Source organism: Peromyscus leucopus, chromosome 14 (assembly GCF_004664715.2).
Source record: "Peromyscus leucopus breed LL Stock chromosome 14, UCI_PerLeu_2.1, whole genome shotgun sequence".
Taxonomy (NCBI): domain Eukaryota; kingdom Metazoa; phylum Chordata; class Mammalia; order Rodentia; family Cricetidae; genus Peromyscus; species Peromyscus leucopus.
Genome location: NC_051075.1, coordinates 76,597,633 through 76,618,289, shown reverse-complemented (window position 1 = coordinate 76,618,289; position 20,657 = coordinate 76,597,633). Strand labels below are relative to the sequence as shown.

The window sequence follows — 20,657 nt, the reverse complement described above, 5'->3', positions numbered from 1 at the left end:
ACACGGACCTCCCAGCCAGGAAACACGGTGTCAATCATCATCCTTCCAGGAAGTACAAAGGAAGAATGATAATAAAAAGATTGGTATTTATCAAATGATTTCTACCTTTCTCCTTTCACTATTTGTTATGTAGGATTCACATTGTTATGATAGTGTCTTCAGAAATCAAGGAAGATTTAAAAATTAAGGTCTTGACCCTCACTGGGGCTTAATCCATTCAGTATACTTCCCATGTGAACTTGGGATTAACTAAGTTTATATACATCTTTATACTAATACTTGTTAACAGACTTCCAGAGGTTCCACATGTAGCAGTAGCATTTGTGGTAAAAAAAAAAAATATTTGTTTACTAGTTGATCTATGCCTCAAAAATTTGTTTTCATTTATATTTGTGAGAATATTTATAAAATGTTTCACTGATCCACTAATACTCATGAAACTGCTTGATTATAATGTCAGTACGGGCTCCACATGCCTAACGTTTATTGCCCGGTTAACAGGGGCACATAGGATGGATGTATGGTGATGAGAACCTCAGACACCCAGAATTGTAGTCATCGTCCGTGACTTATACTGCCACCCCAGACTTGGTCATCATCGGTCCATATTAGCCTTCCTCTTCCCTAGTAATGTGTGTATGTGTGTTATTAAACACATGAATCCGTTAATAATAAATGTGCCTCTGATGTAATTTTGTTCTTCGGGAACAAATAACCAAATACCGTGGTCAGATACATTCTATACTCTATAACAACACAGAGCATCCCGTGAGCAATACAATAGAATAATTTTGAATATTACTCACATAGCTTTGGGTCTTCATGTAAACACCGAGAGGAAGTGTAGAGATTTTGGGTATGGCCCAGTGTTTAGAGCAGACTGACGCCATTCCTTCTGAGGGATGAGCACTGTGGATGGTGAAAATTTCATGACTTAACGAATGCAAGCTTTGTAAGCCTTTTTCTGTAAACGATGGTGACTAGGTTAAAGTAAAAACCTTAATTTTTATTACAAGAAAAATGGGAAATGCTGCAGAGTATTATTTTGTTTAAGGTGTGTTACTTTTGTTTAGGTTGCATTTGTTTAACTCTGAGAAGCTTTGTTCTTGTGCCTGTCTAAAACACCTGATGGTCTAATAAACAACTGAATGGCCAATAGCAAGGCAGAAGAAAGCATAGGCAGGGTTGTGGGTGGGGGGAGAGGGAAAAAATAGAAGGAGAAGTCTGGGAGAGGTGGAAAGAAGAAGCCAGAGGAAGAAGAGGACATCAGGGGCCAGCCACCCAGCTACAAATCAAGACATGAAGTTAAGAATAAGATTTGCAGAAGTAAGAGAACATGAGAAGCCCAGAGGCCAAAGGTAGATGGGATAATTTAAAGTTAAGGAAATCTGGCAAGAAATAAGCCAAGCTAAGGCCAGATATTTATAATTTGGTATAAGCCTCCATGTGTGCTTTACCTGGTAACTGGATGGGGGGCCCCCAGAAAAGACAAAAAAATACAAAAAAAAAACCACAACACTTGACAAAGAGAGGAGTGTCTCATCAAGGCCATCCATAGTAAAACAAAAATCTTGACTCCACTTACATCAGTTCCCTTGATCCTCACACAGGAGGACTGGGCAACCGTGGTCCTCCCAGCCAGGAAACCAGGTGGCAATCATCATCCATCCAGGGATTACACAGCAGAGAAGATAATAAAAACATTGATAGTTTTCAAATGAGTTCTACATTTCTCCTTTCACTATTCGTTACTTAGGATTCACATGGTTATGATAGTGTCTTAAGAAATCACGTGAGATATAAGATTAAGGTCCTGACCCTCACTGGGCCTTAATCCATTAATTATACTTCTTATGTGAACTTGGATGAAGTTTATATACATCTTTAAGCCAATTAACTTTTAATAGATTTCTAGAGTATCTACAAGCAGTAGCGGTAGCATTTGTAGTAGAACAGTTATCTACTCATTGATCAATGCCACCATATTTATTTACATTTGTATTTGTGTGAATATTTATATCATGCCATTGATCCACTAAGAAATTTCATCAAAGTGCATGCTTCTAATGAACAGTATGTGCTCCACAAGCCTAGTGGTTTTTCCAGGCTAACAGGAGCAAATGAGATGTGTGATGATGAGAAAGAACCTCAGACACCCATAATTGTAGTCATCGTCCGTGACTTATATCGCCGCAGGGGAATTGTCATCATTGGTCCGTGATAGCCTACCTCTTCTCTATCTAGTAATATGTGTGTGTTTGTTATTTAGCACAGTAATTCATTAACAATAAAAGTGCCTCTGATTTTATTTTGTTTTTTGTTTTTTTCCAGAATACCTAACCTCTGCTCTAAACTATAATAACATAGAGCAAAACAAGACAATAATTTTGAATATTACTCACACAGGATTTGGACTTCAGGTGAGCACTGAGAATAAGTGTAGAGATTATGGGTGTGGCCCAGTGATTAAAGCAGACTGAGCCATTCCTTCAGTGGGACGAGCACTGTGGATGATGAAAATTTAATACTTTAACTATGTAAGTATGTAAATCTTTTTCTGTAGATGTTGGTGAATCTGTGGTAATAGCTATTTATTTTCACTTAAAAAATTGACGTCTTGGGGTTTGGTTCATTTTAATGTGTAATGATTTTTGGCACATTTGAATAATAAAGACTTAAGAATTTACTAATGTCAACCTTTCCTCCCTTAAGTAAGTATTAAAGCAAAGACCCACAATAAGCCATGAAGCCAGCAGCCATGAGAAAAGATGGAAGGATATAGAACTCAGAGATAAACACCTATTCCATGATAAACTGAGCATTACAGGTATTGTGTGTCTAGCTGAGTCCAGTGTGTCTAGCAGTACAAAGATAGAAATATTAAATGAATGGAGAGATAGGGGGCACAGTCTAGAGTCAGATTTTTGAGGCCAAGGCCCGCTCAACAAACACTGATTGAGACTAGCCTCATGTTCGCTGTAGACGAAGCTCACTGTCAAAGCCAAAGAGTCACTTACAGTGTTAGCTGTATTAACTTTCCTACAACGGAATACCAGATAAAACCGTAAGAAACGAAACTGGTCCATGTGTCTGTCTAGCTACGCATTCCCTACTCGACGGGAAGTGCTAGATCTTCTGAGTGAACCTAGGTAGAAGGCAAGGAGATCCTGACTCAGTCTCCGCAGCTGCCTGTCAAATGTCAATATTCAAAGAGCCATCTGGATGCATATGGGATTCTTTATTCCAGAAACTTCAAGGAGACAGCACCGAAGTGGTATAATACTATAGTGTGTCTTAATAAATAAATAAATAAATAAATAAATAAATAAATAAATAAATAAATAAATAGGACCACCTTGTAAAAACCTGGGTGGTTCACTTGAATTGGTCTTCTAAAGAGTCTGGGAATGGATGAACCATTCACCTGTTTGACAACAGCAGGTCCTCACTAGCCTCCACTTTGGCTTCAAACCTTGAGATAACAATACCCTGTTTCTGTATTTATTATAGTGTCAATGCAGCTGTGGTTCAACAGAAACAGTACAATAAAAAGGACAGATGCTATCATGGATATGATAGATGATAGATAGATAGATAGATAGATAGATAGATAGATAGATAGATAGATAGATAGATAGATAGATAGATAGATAGAAAGATAGATAGGACACATATATACATACATTAATGATGGAATTATAGTTCAAGTTGGATAGAAAGATACATGGATAGAGAGAAAAACAGATACAGATATATACAAGGAATCAAATATGTCATTAAACATGCTTTAGAGCACTTCTTAAGAATGCTTTAGATCAATTCTTTGATTCAGTGTGTCATGAGATTTATGTTAAAGTTAATGATATTAAGAAACTGTGTCCATGATATTTTGTATCTGTCTTCAACTGGATGTGTCCTTCTGAAGCAGTGTGTAATTCATTTAAGAATAAGGAGAAGCAGTCGGAGTAACACAGGAAAATGAACTGTACTTACCTGGTCACTGTGCTCCCAAGACCCTAGGCTCGCCGTAGACATCGTGATCCACAAGGAAGGGCAACTCAGGAATATCCAGAGAGATGAAAAGAAGAAAGGATTATACACAAAATCACAAAATCATGTTCTATACAATGACCCTTGTGTTGTTTCTTTTTTATTTCAATCATCTACGATTATACAATGTTGATACATTCTTCTTGAGAAAGTACACAGGAGACCCAGTTCTAACCTTAACAAGAATTTTGACCACCATTTTGTCATTTTATTTTTTTTTTTATTTCAGAGTTCTTTTTTCACATTAGATACCAACCACAGTTCCCTCTCCCCTGCCCGCTGATCCCACCCACCCTCCAATTTTCCTCCACCCAACCTCCTATCCAGTCCTCAGAGAAGGTAAGGCCTCCCAGGGGGAGTCAAGGAAGTCCGCCATATCAAGGCCAGGCAGGACCAAGCTGCTGCATCAAGGCTGAGCAAGGCATCCCTCCATGGGGAATGGGCTCCAAAAAGCCAGTTCATGCACGAAGGATAAGTCCTGGTGCCACTGCCAGTGGCACCATAAGTTGTCCAAGTCACACAACTGTCACCCACATTCAGAGGGCCTAGTTCGGTCCCATGCAGGTTCCCCAGTTGTCAGTCCAGAGTCAGTGAGCTCCCATGAGCTCAGGTCTCTGTGGCTTTCCCCATCATGATCTTGTCCCCTTTGCTCATATAATCTCTCCTCCTTTGCTTCAACTGGACTCCGGGAGCTCCACAAGTGCTTAGCTGTGGATCTCTGCATCTGCTTCCATTAGTACTGGATGAAGGTTCTATGATGACAATTAGGGTAGTCATCAATCTGATTAGAGGAGAAGGCCAGTTGAGGCACCCCCTCCACTATGGCTCGGAGTATTAGCTGGGCTCATCCTTGTGGATTCCTGGGAATTTCCCTTCTACGAGGTTTCTTCCTTACCCCATAATGGCTCCCTCCATCAAGACATCTCTTTCAGGTCTCTCCATCTCTGTCCCTCCCCCAAATGCACCATCTACTTCCCTCATTCTTCTCTTTCCACCTCCGCTTATCTCCACCCCTCCTCCCAGGTTGGCAATTCACTCAGGAGTTCTGATTGATTTCCCCTTCCCAGGAGGGGGCATGTACATCTATCTATCTCTCTTAAGGTCCTCCTTGATACCTAGTATCTCTGGGGCTGTGGATTGTAGCCTGGTTATCCCTGGCTTTACTTGACTATCATGGCAAACAGCACCAAGCATCCTTAGCCAAGGGATTATACCTCTGGAAAGCCATTACTAGTGGGTTCCTGAACTTTGATGCATATATATATATATATATATATGTATATACTCTTAGCATTACTACATGGTATTATTTGAGAAGCCCTTCCCCTCTCATGTGTTTTATTTGACTCTAATTATATGAATGTAATGAAAACTCATGAACAAAAATACTATGATAATACACTATCACGCACTACACCTGACATCTATCACAATTCCACACTACATGTGTTCTGGTGTGAAGCTCAGACACTCAGACCTGTAGTCATGCTCCATGGATCAATCGTCATCAGTGGTCATCATTGATCCAACACTGCCTTTTCCTTTCTCTCACACTTTCTATATATTTATCACCTAACTATCCGCCTCACTCCCAGTAGTCCTGTAACAAGTCACAAAATCTGGATTTGTTTTGAAATTATGCAACAGATTTTGTGCCACCCTGATTCTGTCTTTCTACTTAATTTTGGAAATCCCCAACACGGTGCTCATGGTCATGTTTAATTGAGCACGCAGTCTCAATTGGCCTAACAGGAGCCTATGCATGCCTTTACCAAGACAACCTAAACGTGTGACCAAGGCCACCCAAAGCAAAACAAAAATCTTGACTCCACTTACATCACTTCCCTTGATCCTCAACACATGGGGACAGGGCAACCACGGACCTCCCAGCCAGGAAACACGGTGTCAATCATCATCCTTCCAGGAAGTACAAAGGAAGAATGATAATAAAAAGATTGGTATTTATCAAATGATTTCTACCTTTCTCCTTTCACTATTTGTTATGTAGGATTCACATTGTTATGATAGTGTCTTCAGAAATCAAGGAAGATTTAAAAATTAAGGTCTTGACCCTCACTGGGGCTTAATCCATTCAGTATACTTGCCATGTGAACTTGGATTAAGTAAGTTTATATACATCTTTATACTAATACTTGTTAACAGACTTCCAGAGGTTCCACATGTAGCAGTAGCATTTGTGGTAAAAAAAAAAATATTTGTTTACTAGTTGATCTATGCCTCAAAAATTTGTTTTCATTTATATTTGTGAGAATATTTATAAAATGTTTCACTGATCCACTAATACTCATGAAACTGCTTGATTATAATGTCAGTACGGGCTCCACATGCCTAACGTTTATTGCCCGGTTAACAGGGGCACATAGGATGGATGTATGGTGATGAGAACCTCAGACACCCAGAATTGTAGTCATCGTCCGTGACTTATACTGCCACCCCAGACTTGGTCATCATCGGTCCATATTAGCCTTCCTCTTCCCTAGTAATGTGTGTATGTGTGTTATTAAACACATGAATCCGTTAATAATAAATGTGCCTCTGATGTAATTTTGTTCTTCGGGAACAAATAACCAAATACCGTGGTCAGATACATTCTATACTCTATAACAACACAGAGCATCCCGTGAGCAATACAATAGAATAATTTTGAATATTACTCACATAGCTTTGGGTCTTCATGTAAACACCGAGAGGAAGTGTAGAGATTTTGGGTATGGCCCAGTGTTTAGAGCAGACTGACGCCATTCCTTCTGAGGGATGAGCACTGTGGATGGTGAAAATTTCATGACTTAACGAATGCAAGCTTTGTAAGCCTTTTTCTGTAAACGATGGTGACTAGGTTAAAGTAAAAACCTTAATTTTTATTACAAGAAAAATGGGAAATGCTGCAGAGTATTATTTTGTTTAAGGTGTGTTACTTTTGTTTAGGTTGCATTTGTTTAACTCTGAGAAGCTTTGTTCTTGTGCCTGTCTAAAACACCTGATGGTCTAATAAACAACTGAATGGCCAATAGCAAGGCAGAAGAAAGCATAGGCAGGGTTGTGGGTGGGGGGAGAGGGAAAAAATAGAAGGAGAAGTCTGGGAGAGGTGGAAAGAAGAAGCCAGAGGAAGAAGAGGACATCAGGGGCCAGCCACCCAGCTACAAATCAAGACATGAAGTTAAGAATAAGATTTGCAGAAGTAAGAGAACATGAGAAGCCCAGAGGCCAAAGGTAGATGGGATAATTTAAAGTTAAGGAAATCTGGCAAGAAATAAGCCAAGCTAAGGCCAGATATTTATAATTTGGTATAAGCCTCCATGTGTGCTTTACCTGGTAACTGGATGGGGGGCCCCCAGAAAAGACAAAAACAAATACAAAAAAAAAAAAAACCCCAACACTTTACAAAGAGAGGAGTGTCTCATCAAGGCCACCCATAGCAAAACAAAAATCTTGACTCCACTTACATCAGTTCCCTTGATCCTCACACAGGAGGACTGGGCAACCGTGGACCTCCCAGCCAGGAAACCAGGTGGCAATCATCATCCATCCAGGGATTACACAGCAGAGAAGATAATAAAAACATTGATAGTTTTCAAATGAGTTCTACATCTCTCCTTTCACTATTCGTTACTTAGGATGACATGGTTATGATAGTGTCTTAAGAAATCACGTGAGATATAAGATTAAGGTCTTGACCCTCACTGGGCCTTAATCCATTAATTATACTTCTTATGTGAACTTGGATGAAGTTTATATACATCTTTAAGCCAATTAACTTTTAATAGATTTCTAGAGTATCTACAAGCAGTAGCGGTAGCATTTGTAGTAGAACAGTTATCTACTCATTGATCAATGCCACCATATTTATTTACATTTGTATTTGTGTGAATATTTATATCATGCCATTGATCCACTAAGAAATTTCATCAAAGTGCATGCTTCTAATGAACAGTATGTGCTCCACAAGCCTAGTGGTTTTTCCAGGCTAACAGGAGCAAATGAGATGTGTGATGATGAGAAAGAACCTCAGACACCCATAATTGTAGTCATCGTCCGTGACTTATATCGCCGCAGGGGAATTGTCATCATTGGTCCGTGATAGCCTACCTCTTCTCTATCTAGTAATATGTGTGTGTTTGTTATTTAGCACAGTAATTCATTAACAATAAAAGTGCCTCTGATTTTATTTTGTTTTTTGTTTTTTTCCAGAATACCTAACCTCTGCTCTAAACTATAATAACATAGAGCAAAACAAGACAATAATTTTGAATATTACTCACACAGGATTTGGACTTCAGGTGAGCACTGAGAATAAGTGTAGAGATTATGGGTGTGGCCCAGTGATTAAAGCAGACTGAGCCATTCCTTCAGTGGGACGAGCACTGTGGATGATGAAAATTTAATACTTTAACTATGTAAGTATGTAAATCTTTTTCTGTAGATGTTGGTGAATCTGTGGTAATAGCTATTTATTTTCACTTAAAAAATTGACGTCTTGGGGTTTGGTTCATTTTAATGTGTAATGATTTTTGGCACATTTGAATAATAAAGACTTAAGAATTTACTAATGTCAACCTTTCCTCCCTTAAGTAAGTATTAAAGCAAAGACCCACAATAAGCCATGAAGCCAGCAGCCATGAGAAAAGATGGAAGGATATAGAACTCAGAGATAAACACCTATTCCATGATAAACTGAGCATTACAGGTATTGTGTGTCTAGCTGAGTCCAGTGTGTCTAGCAGTACAAAGATAGAAATATTAAATGAATGGAGAGATAGGGGGGCACAGTCTAGAGTCAGATTTTTGAGGCCAAGGCCCGCTCAACAAACACTGATTGAGACTAGCCTCATGTTCGCTGTAGACGAAGCTCACTGTCAAAGCCAAAGAGTCACTTACAGTGTTAGCTGTATTAACTTTCCTACAACGGAATACCAGATAAAACCGTAAGAAACGAAACTGGTCCATGTGTCTGTCTAGCTACGCATTCCCTACTCGACGGGAAGTGCTAGATCTTCTGAGTGAACCTAGGTAGAAGGCAAGGAGATCCTGACTCAGTCTCCGCAGCTGCCTGTCAAATGTCAATATTCAAAGAGCCATCTGGATGCATATGGGATTCTTTATTCCAGAAACTTCAAGGAGACAGCACCGAAGTGGTATAATACTATAGTGTGTCTTAATAAATAAATAAATAAATAAATAAATAAATAAATAAATAAATAAATAAATAGGACCACCTTGTAAAAACCTGGGTGGTTCACTTGAATTGGTCTTCTAAAGAGTCTGGGAATGGATGAACCATTCACCTGTTTGACAACAGCAGGTCCTCACTAGCCTCCACTTTGGCTTCAAACCTTGAGATAACAATACCCTGTTTCTGTATTTATTATAGTGTCAATGCAGCTGTGGTTCAACAGAAACAGTACAATAAAAAGGACAGATGCTATCATGGATATGATAGATGATAGATAGATAGATAGATAGATAGATAGATAGATAGATAGATAGATAGATAGAAAGATAGATAGGACACATATATACATACATTAATGATGGAATTATAGTTCAAGATGGATAGAAAGATACATGGATAGAGAGAAAAACAGATACAGATATATACAAGGAATCAAATATGTCATTAAACATGCTTTAGAGCACTTCTTAAGAATGCTTTAGATCAATTCTTTGATTCAGTGTGTCATGAGATTTATGTTAAAGTTAATGATATTAAGAAACTGTGTCCATGATATTTTGTATCTGTCTTCAACTGGATGTGTCCTTCTGAAGCAGTGTGTAATTCATTTAAGAATAAGGAGAAGCAGTCGGAGTAACACAGGAAAATGAACTGTACTTACCTGGTCACTGTGCTCCCAAGACCCTAGGCTCGCCGTAGACATCGTGATCCACAAGGAAGGGCAACTCAGGAATATCCAGAGAGATGAAAAGAAGAAAGGATTATACACAAAATCACAAAATCATGTTCTATACAATGACCCTTGTGTTGTTTCTTTTTTATTTCAATCATCTACGATTATACAATGTTGATACATTCTTCTTGAGAAAGTACACAGGAGACCCAGTTCTAACCTTAACAAGAATTTTGACCACCATTTTGTCATTTTATTTTTTTTTTATTTCAGAGTTCTTTTTTTCACATTAGATACCAACCACAGTTCCCTCTCCCCTGCCCGCTGATCCCACCCACCCTCCAATTTTCCTCCACCCAACCTCCTATCCAGTCCTCAGAGAAGGTAAGGCCTCCCAGGGGGAGTCAAGGAAGTCCGCCATATCAAGGTCAGGCAGGACCAAGCTGCTGCATCAAGGCTGAGCAAGGTATCCTTCCATGGGAAATGGGCTCCAAAAAGCCAGTTCATGCACGAAGGATAAGTCCTGGTGCCACTGCCAGTGGCACCATAAGTTGTCCAAGTCACACAACTGTCACCCACATTCAGAGGGCCTAGTTCGGTCCCATGCAGGTTCCCCAGTTGTCAGTCCAGAGTCAGTGAGCTCCCATGAGCTCAGGTCTCTGTGGCTTTCCCCATCATGATCTTGTCCCCTTTGCTCATATAATCTCTCCTCCTTTGCTTCAACTGGACTCCGGGAGCTCCACAAAGGGCTTAGCTGTGGATCTCTGCATCTGCTTCCATTAGTACTGGATGAAGGTTCTATGATGACAATTAGGGTAGTCATCAATCTGATTAGAGGAGAAGGCCAGTTGAGGCACCCCCTCCACTATGGCTCGGAGTATTAGCTGGGCTCATCCTTGTGGATTCCTGGGAATTTCCCTTCTACGAGGTTTCTTCCTTACCCATAATGGCTCCCTCCATCAAGACATCTCTTTCAGGTCTCTCCATCTCTGTCCCTCCCCCAAATGCACCATCTACTTCCCTCATTCTTCTCTTTCCACCTCCGCTTATCTCCACCCCTCCTCCCAGGTTGGCAATTCACTCAGGAGTTCTGATTGATTTCCCCTTCCCAGGAGGGGGCATGTACATCTATCTATCTCTCTTAAGGTCCTCCTTGATACCTAGTATCTCTGGGGCTGTGGATTGTAGCCTGGTTATCCCTGGCTTTACTTGACTATCATGGCAAACAGCACCAAGCATCCTTAGCCAAGGGATTATACCTCTGGAAAGCCATTACTAGTGGGTTCCTGAACTTTGATGCATATATATATATATATATATATATATATATATATATATATATGTATATACTCTTAGCATTACTACATGGTATTATTTGAGAAGCCCTTCCCCTCTCATGTGTTTTATTTGACTCTAATTATATGAATGTAATGAAAACTCATGAACAAAAATACTATGATAATACACTATCACGCACTACACCTGACATCTATCACAATTCCACACTACATGTGTTCAAGGAGATAGCACCGAAGTGGTATTATACTATAGTGTGTCTTTATAAATAAATACAATCACTATTCCTAAATATGAATTGTTCAATTCATTTATTCTACTGAGTCACGGGAGGGTATTATCCATCCACCTGTTTCGCAAAAGAAGGGTCTCAGTAACTTCCACTTTTGCTTCATTAATTGAAATGAAACCTTTTTCTGTATTTATGAAAGTGGCATTAAAGCTGTGACTCAACAAAACTGAACAATATTAATGTCAGATTATATCATATTGATAAGTGAAGTGACAGAGATATGTAAATAGAGAGAAAGAGATAGATAGATAGATAGATTGCCATATAGATGGATGAATATGGCCATATAAACAAGCTATCAAATTATGTCATTAAGTATGCTCTAGAGTGTTTCTTTGAGTCACGTGTCATGAGATTTATTTTAATATTAATGATATTAATAAACTGTGTCCCTTATACTTTGTATCTGTCATGAACCAGATTTGTTATTCTTGATTAATTTCTAGTTCATTTAAGAATAAGGGGAAGCAGTCAGAGAAACACCTCAAAATGATCTGTACCTACCTGGCCTCATGTACTCCCAAGACCCTTCCATATAGATCATAGACATTATGATCTATATGGAAGGATAAGTTGCCATGGGAATATCCATAGAGAAGAAAAAATGAATGGAACATTAAAAAAATTGTGTTTTATACAATGACCCTTGTGTTCTTTCTTCTTAATATTCCTCATCTAAGAATATACAACTAAGATACATTTTGCTTAAGAAAATACACAGGAGAACTGGTTCTAACCCTAACAAAAATTATCCGCAGCATTTAAACATTACACAGCATCCTTAGCCAAAGGATTAAAGCTGTCGAAATGCATTCCTAGTTGGTTTTAAGAACTTTGGTATATGTGTACTATCAGTATTAATCTTTGGTACTATTTTGACAAATGATTCCCCCTCTCATCATTATATTTTATCGAATTATAAAAATGTGATTAACCTCAGGAATCAATATTATGATGACCACTGTAGTACACAAGACATCTGTATCACAATTGCACACTAAATGTGTTCTGGTAAGAAGATTGAACTCCCAGACCTGTAGACAAGATCTACAGATCACACATCATCAGTGGTCATCATTGAAGCAACCCCGCTTTTTCCTTTCTCACATTTTCTATCTTTTTATTACATAACTATTTGTGGCACTTATAGTAGTCATATAACAATTCAAAAAATCTGCATCTTTTTAAATTATGCAACAGATTTTGTGCCACCCTGATTCTGTCTTTCTACTTAATTTTGGAAATCCTTAACACTGTGCTCATGGCCATGTTTAATTGAGCGTGCAGTCTCAATTGGCCTAACAGGAGCCTATGCATGCCTTTACCAAGACAACCTAAACGTGTGACCAAGGCCACCCAAAGCAAAACAAAAATCTTGACTCCACTTACATCACTTCCCTTGATCCTCAACACATGGGGACAGGGCAACCACGGACCTCCCAGCCAGGAAACACGGTGTCAATCATCATCCTTCCAGGAAGTACAAAGGAAGAATGATAATAAAAAGATTGGTATTTATCAAATGATTTCTACCTTTCTCCTTTCACTGTTTGTTATTTAGGATTCATATTGTTATGATAGTATCCTGAGATTTCAAGTGAAATTTAAAATTAAGGTCTTGACCCACACTGGGGCTTAATCCATTAATTATACTACATATATGAACTTGAATAAAATTTATATATATTTTTATGCCAATTATTTCTTAACAGACTTCCAGAGTTTCGACAGTAGCAGTGGAATTTCTGGGAAAATATTTATTTACAAGTTGATCCATGCCCCCCAAAATTTATTTTCATATACATATACATATACATATATATATATATATATATATATATATATTTGTGTGACTATATCATGTTTCACTTATCCCTTGGTTATGAAACACACATAGGATGTATGGTGATGAGAAACTCAGATACCCAGAATTGTAGTCATCATCCATGACTTATACTGCCACCCCAGACTTGGTCATCATCGGTCCATATTGGCCTTCCTCTTCTCTAGTAATGTGTGCATGTTACTTTTTAACACATTAGTTAACAATAAAAGCACTTGTCATTTTATTATTCTTCAGAATACTTATTCCCTTGCTCATATACATCTATACTCTATAATAACATAGAGTATCCCATTAAACAAAACAAAAAAAATATTTTGAATATTACTCACACCGATTTTGGGTCTTCATGTAAACACCAAGAGGAAGTGTAGAGAGTTTGGGTGTGGCCCAGTGTTTAGAGCAGACTGAAGCCATTCCTTCTGTGAGATGAGCACTGTGGATGATGAAAATTTCAAGTTAACTAATGTAAGCTTTGTAAAACTTTTTCTGTAGATGTTTGTGATCCTGTGGTAATTGCTATGTAATTTCACTGGATAAAATATAAGTCTTTGGGTGTGGTTCATTTAAGTGTGTAATGATTTTAGCAATATTTTTATAAACATTTTAAGAAAGTCATAATATCAAACTTTTCTCCCTTTAAGTATTAAAGCAAAAACCCAAAATGAACCATGAAGTCAGCTATGAGCACAGATTGCAGGATGTAGGACTCAGAGAGATAAGGACACATTCTCTGATTACCAGAGCATGATGGGTGGTTGTGTTCCCTCTGGGGAGTACAAACAGGTACAAAGACAGAAATATTAAACAAATTTTAACTCATCTAAGAATATAAAATTATGATACATTCTTCCTAAGGAAATTTCATAGGAGACCCGGTTCTAACAAGAACTTTGACCACCATTTCAATGAGAACACAGCATGCAGAATCATGGGATTGTACCTGTGGAAATTCAATAAGAGTGGATTACTGTACTTTGGTATATATAGCGTAATTCTACTACTTGGTATTATTTTGGAAAATGTTTTCACTTCTAATTTATTATATCTTCCTCTAATTATGTAATTGTGAGGAAAACACATGAACATAAATATTATGATAACACATTATATACGTCATAATTCTATATTATAATTTCACACTACATGTGATCTGGTGTGAGCCTTAGACTCCTAGTCCTTAATCATGATCCAGGGATCATACATAATGAGTGGGCATCATTGACCAACAATGCCTTTTCCTCGCTCAAAATTCCTATATTTATTACCTATATCTATAATTTATAATAATTATATGACTTCATTTCAAAATCATAGCACAAAATCAAATGTTCTGAAGATATCCAACATATTTGGTGCCATATTGATACTCTGTCTTTTGTCATAATTTTGGAAGTCCTCAACACTGTGTTCATGGTAATGTCGAATTGACACAAAGTCAGAGGTGGCATAACAGCAGCCTATGCATACCTTTACTGTTATGGAATATTATTTTAAGGTGTGTTACCTTTGTTTACATAGCATTTGTTTAATCTGTGAAGCTCTGCTCCTGTACCTGACTAAAACACCTGAAGGTCTAATAAACAACTGAATGGCCAAAAGCAAGGCAGAAGAAAGACAGATGGGGCTGGCAGGCAGAGAGAAGTAATAAAAGGAGAAATCTGGCAAAGGTAGACAGAAGGAGCAAGAGAAGGAGAAGGATATCAGGAGACAGCCACCCAGCTACACGGCAAACCACAGAGTACGGGTGAGGTTTACAGAACTAAGAGAACTGGAAAAGCCCAGAGGCATAAGGTAGATTGGATAATGTAAATTTAAGGAAAGGTGTCAACATACAAGTCAAACTAAGGCCGGCTATTTATAAGTAAGAATAGGCCTCCATGTGTGAATTATTTGGAAGCTGGGTGGCCTGCCCCACAAAGGACTAAAACAACTACAACACTTTACCAAGACATGAGTGTCTTACCAAGGCTACCTATAGCAAAACAAAAAATTTGACTCCACTTACATCAGTTCCCTTATACATGTGGACAGGGGAACCGTGGACCTCTCAGCCAGGAAGTAATATGTCAGTCATCATCCATTCAGGAAGTTCAAAGGAAGGAAGATAATAAAAAGATTGATATTTTACAAATTATTTCTTTTTTTCCTTTCCTCAGACAGGGTTTCTCTGTGTAGTTTTTGGTGCCTGTCCTGGATCTCAATCTGTAGACCAGGGTGGCCTTGAACTCACAGAGATCTGCTGTGTCTGCCTCCCAAGTGCTGGGATTAAAGGCATGCACCACCACTGCCTGGCTCTAACAAGGTATTTCTACATTTCTCCTTTCAATATTTGTTATTTAAGATTCTCGTTGTTATGATGGTGTCTTAAAAGATCAAGTGAGATTTAAAATTAAGATCTTGAACCCCACTGGGGTTATATCCATTAATTATACTTCATTTGTGAACTTGGATAAAGTTTATATACATCTTTATGCAATTATTTCTTAACAGATTTCCATAATTTCTGCATTACTAGTAGTATCACTTGTGGCAAAATATTTACTTACTACTTAATCAATGCTGGAAAATTTTATTATCATTTATATTTTTGTGAATATTTATATCATGTTTCATTGATCTACTAAGAAAATGCATGAAACTGTCTAATTCTAAATGACAGTGTGTGCTCCACATGCCTAACGTGTATCTCCTGGCTGAGAAGGGAACATAGGATGTGTGGTGATGAGAACCTCAGACACCAGAATTGTAGTCATCGTCCGTGACTTATATTGCCAACCCAGATTTGGTCATCATCGGTCCATATTAGCCTTCCTCTTCCCTAGTAATGTGTGTATGTTTGTTGTTTAACACATTGATTCAAAACAATAAATGTACCTCTGATTATATTTTGTTCTTTGGAATCGCCAAACCCCTTGCTAAGATACATGCTATACTCTATGATAACATAGAGCATCGTTGAACAAGAAAAGAAAATAATTTTGATCATTACTTACACAGGATTTGGGTCTTCGTATAAGCACTGAGATTAAGTATAGGGATTATGGGTGTGGCCCAGTGTTTAAAGCAGACAGAAGCCATTCCTTCTGAGGGATGAGCACTGTGGATGATGAAAATTTCATGACTTAACTAATGTAAGCCTTGTAAAACTTTTTCTATAGATGTTTGTGACACTGTGGTAATAGCTCTGTACTTTCACTGAACAGCATTTAAGTATTTTGAGAATAGTTCATTTAAGTGTGTAATGATTTTAGCAATATTTTTATACAAACATTTAAAAAGTTTCATAATGTCAACCTTTCCTCCCATAAGTACTAAAGATAAGATGCACAATGAACTGTGAAGCCAGCAGCTATGAGCACAGATTTCAGCAAGTAGGATTAGAAAGGTAAGCACCCTTCCTTGATTACCTGGGCATGACAGGTGTTTATGTGTCTATCTGAGGAGTACAAAGCAATACAAAGATAGAAATATTAAATGAATGGAGAGATAGGGGGGCACAGTCTAGAGTCAGATTTTTGTAGCCAAGCCCCGCTCAACAAACACTGATTGAGACTAGCCTCATGCTCGCTGTAGACGAAGCTCACTGTCAAAGCCAAAGAGTCACTTACAGTGTTAGCTGTATTAACTTTCCTACAACGGAACACCAGATAAAACCGTAAGAAACAAGAATGGTCCAAGTGTCTTTATAGCTAAACATCCCCTACTCACCAGGGGAAAGTTAAATCTTCTGAGTAGAGGTAGGTAAAAGAAGTTGTTCCTGACATTTGTCTGTCAAATGTAAATATATAAGGTGCCATCTGGATGCATATGGGATGCTTTATCCCTGAAACTTCAAGGAGACAGCACAGAAATGGTATTATACCATAGTGTGTCTAAATAAATAAATACTATCACCGTTTAAAAACATGAATGGTTCAGTTGATTTGCATTCTAGAGCTTGATATGGAACTGGATTAACCATCCATTTATTTCACAACAGAGAGCCCTCGCTTTCCTTCTCTATGACTTCATGAATTGAAATAACAATATGGTTTTCCTCTATTTATGATAGTGTCATTGCAGCTGTAGTTACATTGGAAAAGGAAAATACTAATGACAGATAATATCATATAGGTTATAGGTGATTAATAGATCCAAAGATGGATCAATAGATAGATGATGAATAGATAGAAAAATGGAGAAAAAATACAAGTTAGGAAATTATGTTATTAAGTATGCTTTAGAGCAATTCTTTGATTCAATATGTCATCAGATTTATTTTAATCTTAATTATATTAAGAAAATGTCCATGATATTTTATATCTGTCATCACCAGTTGTGCCATTTTTGAGTAATTTGTAATTCATTTAAGAATAAGGAGAAGCACTCAGAGTAACACAAGAAGATGAACTTCACTTACATGATCACTGTGCTCCAAAGACCCTAGGCTAGCCGTAGACATCGTGATCCAGATAGAAGGGTAATCTTGGGAATATCCAGAGCAATGAAAAAAAAGAGTGGATTATAAACACATTCAAGTTCTATACAATGACCCTGTGTTTGTTCTTTTTGATTTTACTTCTCTAGGTATATAAAATTATGATAAATTCTTTTTGAGAAAATATACAGATGACCCGGTTCTAACCTTAAGAATTTTGCCCACCATTTTAAACAATCCTTTAGTCAAGGGATTATACCTCTGGAAATTCATTACTAGTGGGTTCCTGAACTTTGATATATATACTGTTAGCAGTGCTTGTTGGTATTATTTGAGAATGCTTTTCCCTCTCATGTGTTTTATTTTACTCTAACTATGAACACAGATGTTATGATGACACACTGCTACATCTAACATGTATATAAGAGTACCATACTACATGTGTTCTGGTGTGGAGCTCAGACACTCAGACCTGTAGTCATGCTCCATGGATCAATCGTCATCAGTGGTCATCATTGATCCAACACTGCCTTTTCCTTTCTCTCACACTTTCTATACATTTATCACCTAACTATCCGCCTCACTCCCAGTAGTCCTATAACAAGTCACAAAATCTGGATTTGTTTTGAAATTATGCAACAGATTTTGTGCCACCCTGATTCTGTCTTTCTACTTAATTTTGGAAATCCCCAACACGGTGCTCATGGTCATGTTTAATTGAGCACGCAGTCTCAATTGGCCTAACAGGAGCCTATGCATGCCTTTACCAAGACAACCTAAACGTGTGACCAAGGCCACCCAAAGCAAAACAAAAATCTTGACTCCACTTACATCACTTCCCTTGATCCTCAACACATGGGGACAGGGCAACCACGGACCTCCCAGCCAGGAAACACGGTGTCAAACATCATCCTTCCAGGAAGTACAAAGGAAGAATGATAATAAAAAGATTGGTATTTATCAAATGATTTCTACCTTTCTCCTTTCACTATTTGTTATGTAGGATTCACATTGTTATGACAGTTTCTTAAGAAATCAAGTAAGATTTAAAATTAAGGTCTGCACCCTGCTGGGCCTTAAATCATTAATCATAGTTCATATATGAACTTGGATAAAATTTATATACATCTTCAGGCCAATTACTTCTTAACAGATTTCCACAAAATCCACATGGATTAGTATCAGTTGTGGTAAAATATTTATTTATTAGTTAATCAATCATCAAAAAAAATTTTCCTTTGTATGTGTATGAATATTTTTATCACATTTCATTGATTTACTAAAAAAATGCATGAAAGTGCTTGATTCTAATGGTCAGTATGTGCTCAACATGCCTAAAGTGTGGTAATGTGAACCTCAGACACCAGAATTGTAGTCATCGTCCTTGACTTATATCACCGCCGGGAACAGGTCATCATTGGTCCATATTAGCCTTACTCTTCCCTAGTAATGTGTGCATGTTTGTTGTTTAACACATGAATTCATAAACAGTAAAAGTGCCTCTGATGAATTTTGTTTTTCAGAATACCAAATCTTTGCTGATATACACTGTATACTCTATAGTAACATAGAGTAATCCTTTGAGCCAAACAAGATAATAATTTTGAATATTACTCACACAGGTTTTGGGTCTTCAGGTAAACACCGAGAGTGTGTGTAGAGATTATTAATGTGTCCCATTGTTTAAAGCAGACCGAGCCACTGCTTTTGAGGGATGCACACTGTGAATGATGAAAATTTCATGAGTTAACTTATGTAAGCTGTTTAAAACTTTTTTTTATAGATATTTGTGAATCTGTCTTAATAAGTATTTTCATTTAATAAAAATTAAGTCTTTGGGTCATGTGGGACTGGATCAAGCATCGCCCTTTTTTACAACAGCAGGACTTATCTAGCCCCACTTTGGCATCGTAACTTGAGATAACAATATGCTTTTTCCATATTTATGGTAGTGCCATATAACTGTGATTCCATAGAATTGAGAAAATAGTAATTTGAGAATATATTTTATAATTGATGTAAGTGTTTTGTTTAACTCTTTTTATATGATACTAGTGGTTAATTGGGAATTAGATATATCGCATAAGGTTTTTAGATTGATGGAACGAAATGAAGATAGGAAAAAGAATTGTTGTTTGTTCTTAAATTTCTGGAATGTTATCTTTGAGATTCAGGGGCAATGAATCCTAGGAGGTTAATTTCTACTAAATATTAACATATGATTATTTAATAGCATCGAATGTGTAACGCATCTATCACTCGCTATAGTTTTAAATAGCGAAAACACTCATCTTAAATTTTTATATGAGGCTTAATCCACAAATGTTGCTACTAGAACTATTAGTTTATCTCACTATTAGCATTAGTAATAAAAAATATGTAATCCCTTATCAATTTTCGAGATATCTCTAGGAAGTAATATTTATACTATCTTTCATTGCTTCGAAAGTCACTATGTGGATCAAAATCTAGCCAGATTTACGCAGGAATTGTTGTTGAATTGTATACTCTGCTGTTAGCTATTCTCGTATGGTAGTAGTACTTCTTCTCAATTTCATGGTACTTATCTTATGTAAATTTCAGTCGATGCTATATTGCGAACTTTTATTTTGTATTTAGTTGCAGTTCCTTGTTCTTTTACTCAGTTGTCTTAGGGTTGATCATTATTACAATATTGTTTTATGAGCTACTACAACACCCACAGATAATATAATATAGAGTTATGCAGCATATATACCTAATGTTTTAATACTTATGAATTCTAACACTAGATTACGTTTATATATCATTATCACGGCTATATAAGTAGTGAGTGTGAGAGAGGATGTTTATTTAGTTAATAGATCAATTAGAGTTTATAGAGAGAGCATGTACATCTCTTCTCGTGCCTTA

At 37.4% G+C, this 20,657-nt stretch overlaps 1 long non-coding RNA gene, 2 other non-coding genes and 7 pseudogenes across 52 annotated transcripts in view; all 10 read right to left on the bottom strand.

Moving 5' to 3' along the window:
- Window positions 1–20,657, bottom strand: part of LOC114684504 — a 137,813-nt gene that overhangs the window by 40,981 nt on the left and 76,175 nt on the right. For 41 of the 50 annotated variants that reach the window (XR_005092812.1, XR_005092828.1, XR_005092806.1 and 38 more), the window contains 13 exons: window positions 19,384–19,486; window positions 18,597–18,677; window positions 17,748–17,812; window positions 16,342–16,445; window positions 13,680–13,781; window positions 12,892–12,972; window positions 9,903–10,712; window positions 7,515–8,432; window positions 6,730–6,832; window positions 3,994–5,967; window positions 1,586–2,504; window positions 807–909; window positions 9–42 (listed from right to left, as the gene is read on the bottom strand). This is a non-coding gene — a long non-coding RNA (uncharacterized LOC114684504). Of the gene's footprint in view, window positions 1–8; window positions 43–806; window positions 910–1,585; window positions 2,505–3,993; window positions 5,968–6,729; window positions 6,833–7,514; window positions 8,433–9,902; window positions 10,713–12,891; window positions 12,973–13,679; window positions 13,782–16,341; window positions 16,446–17,056; window positions 17,178–17,747; window positions 17,813–18,596; window positions 18,678–19,383; window positions 19,487–20,657 lie in introns of all 50 variants that reach the window. The other 9 variants (XR_005092847.1, XR_005092848.1, XR_005092841.1 and 6 more) reach the window with 8 other exon arrangements.
- Window positions 529–606, bottom strand: LOC114683776 (annotated as a pseudogene).
- On the bottom strand, window positions 2,142–2,218 carry LOC114683771 (annotated as a pseudogene).
- LOC114683768 lies at window positions 5,507–5,578 on the bottom strand. The gene has a single exon (XR_003733201.1). It is a non-coding gene; the product is annotated as a small nucleolar RNA SNORD113/SNORD114 family (small nucleolar RNA).
- On the bottom strand, window positions 6,452–6,529 carry LOC114683777 (annotated as a pseudogene).
- Window positions 8,070–8,146, bottom strand: LOC114683772 (annotated as a pseudogene).
- Window positions 13,413–13,490, bottom strand: LOC114683778 (annotated as a pseudogene).
- LOC114683773 lies at window positions 16,072–16,148 on the bottom strand (annotated as a pseudogene).
- Window positions 18,217–18,288, bottom strand: LOC114683775. Its single transcript, XR_003733203.1, has one exon. It is a non-coding gene; the product is annotated as a small nucleolar RNA SNORD113/SNORD114 family (small nucleolar RNA).
- On the bottom strand, window positions 19,115–19,190 carry LOC114683770 (annotated as a pseudogene).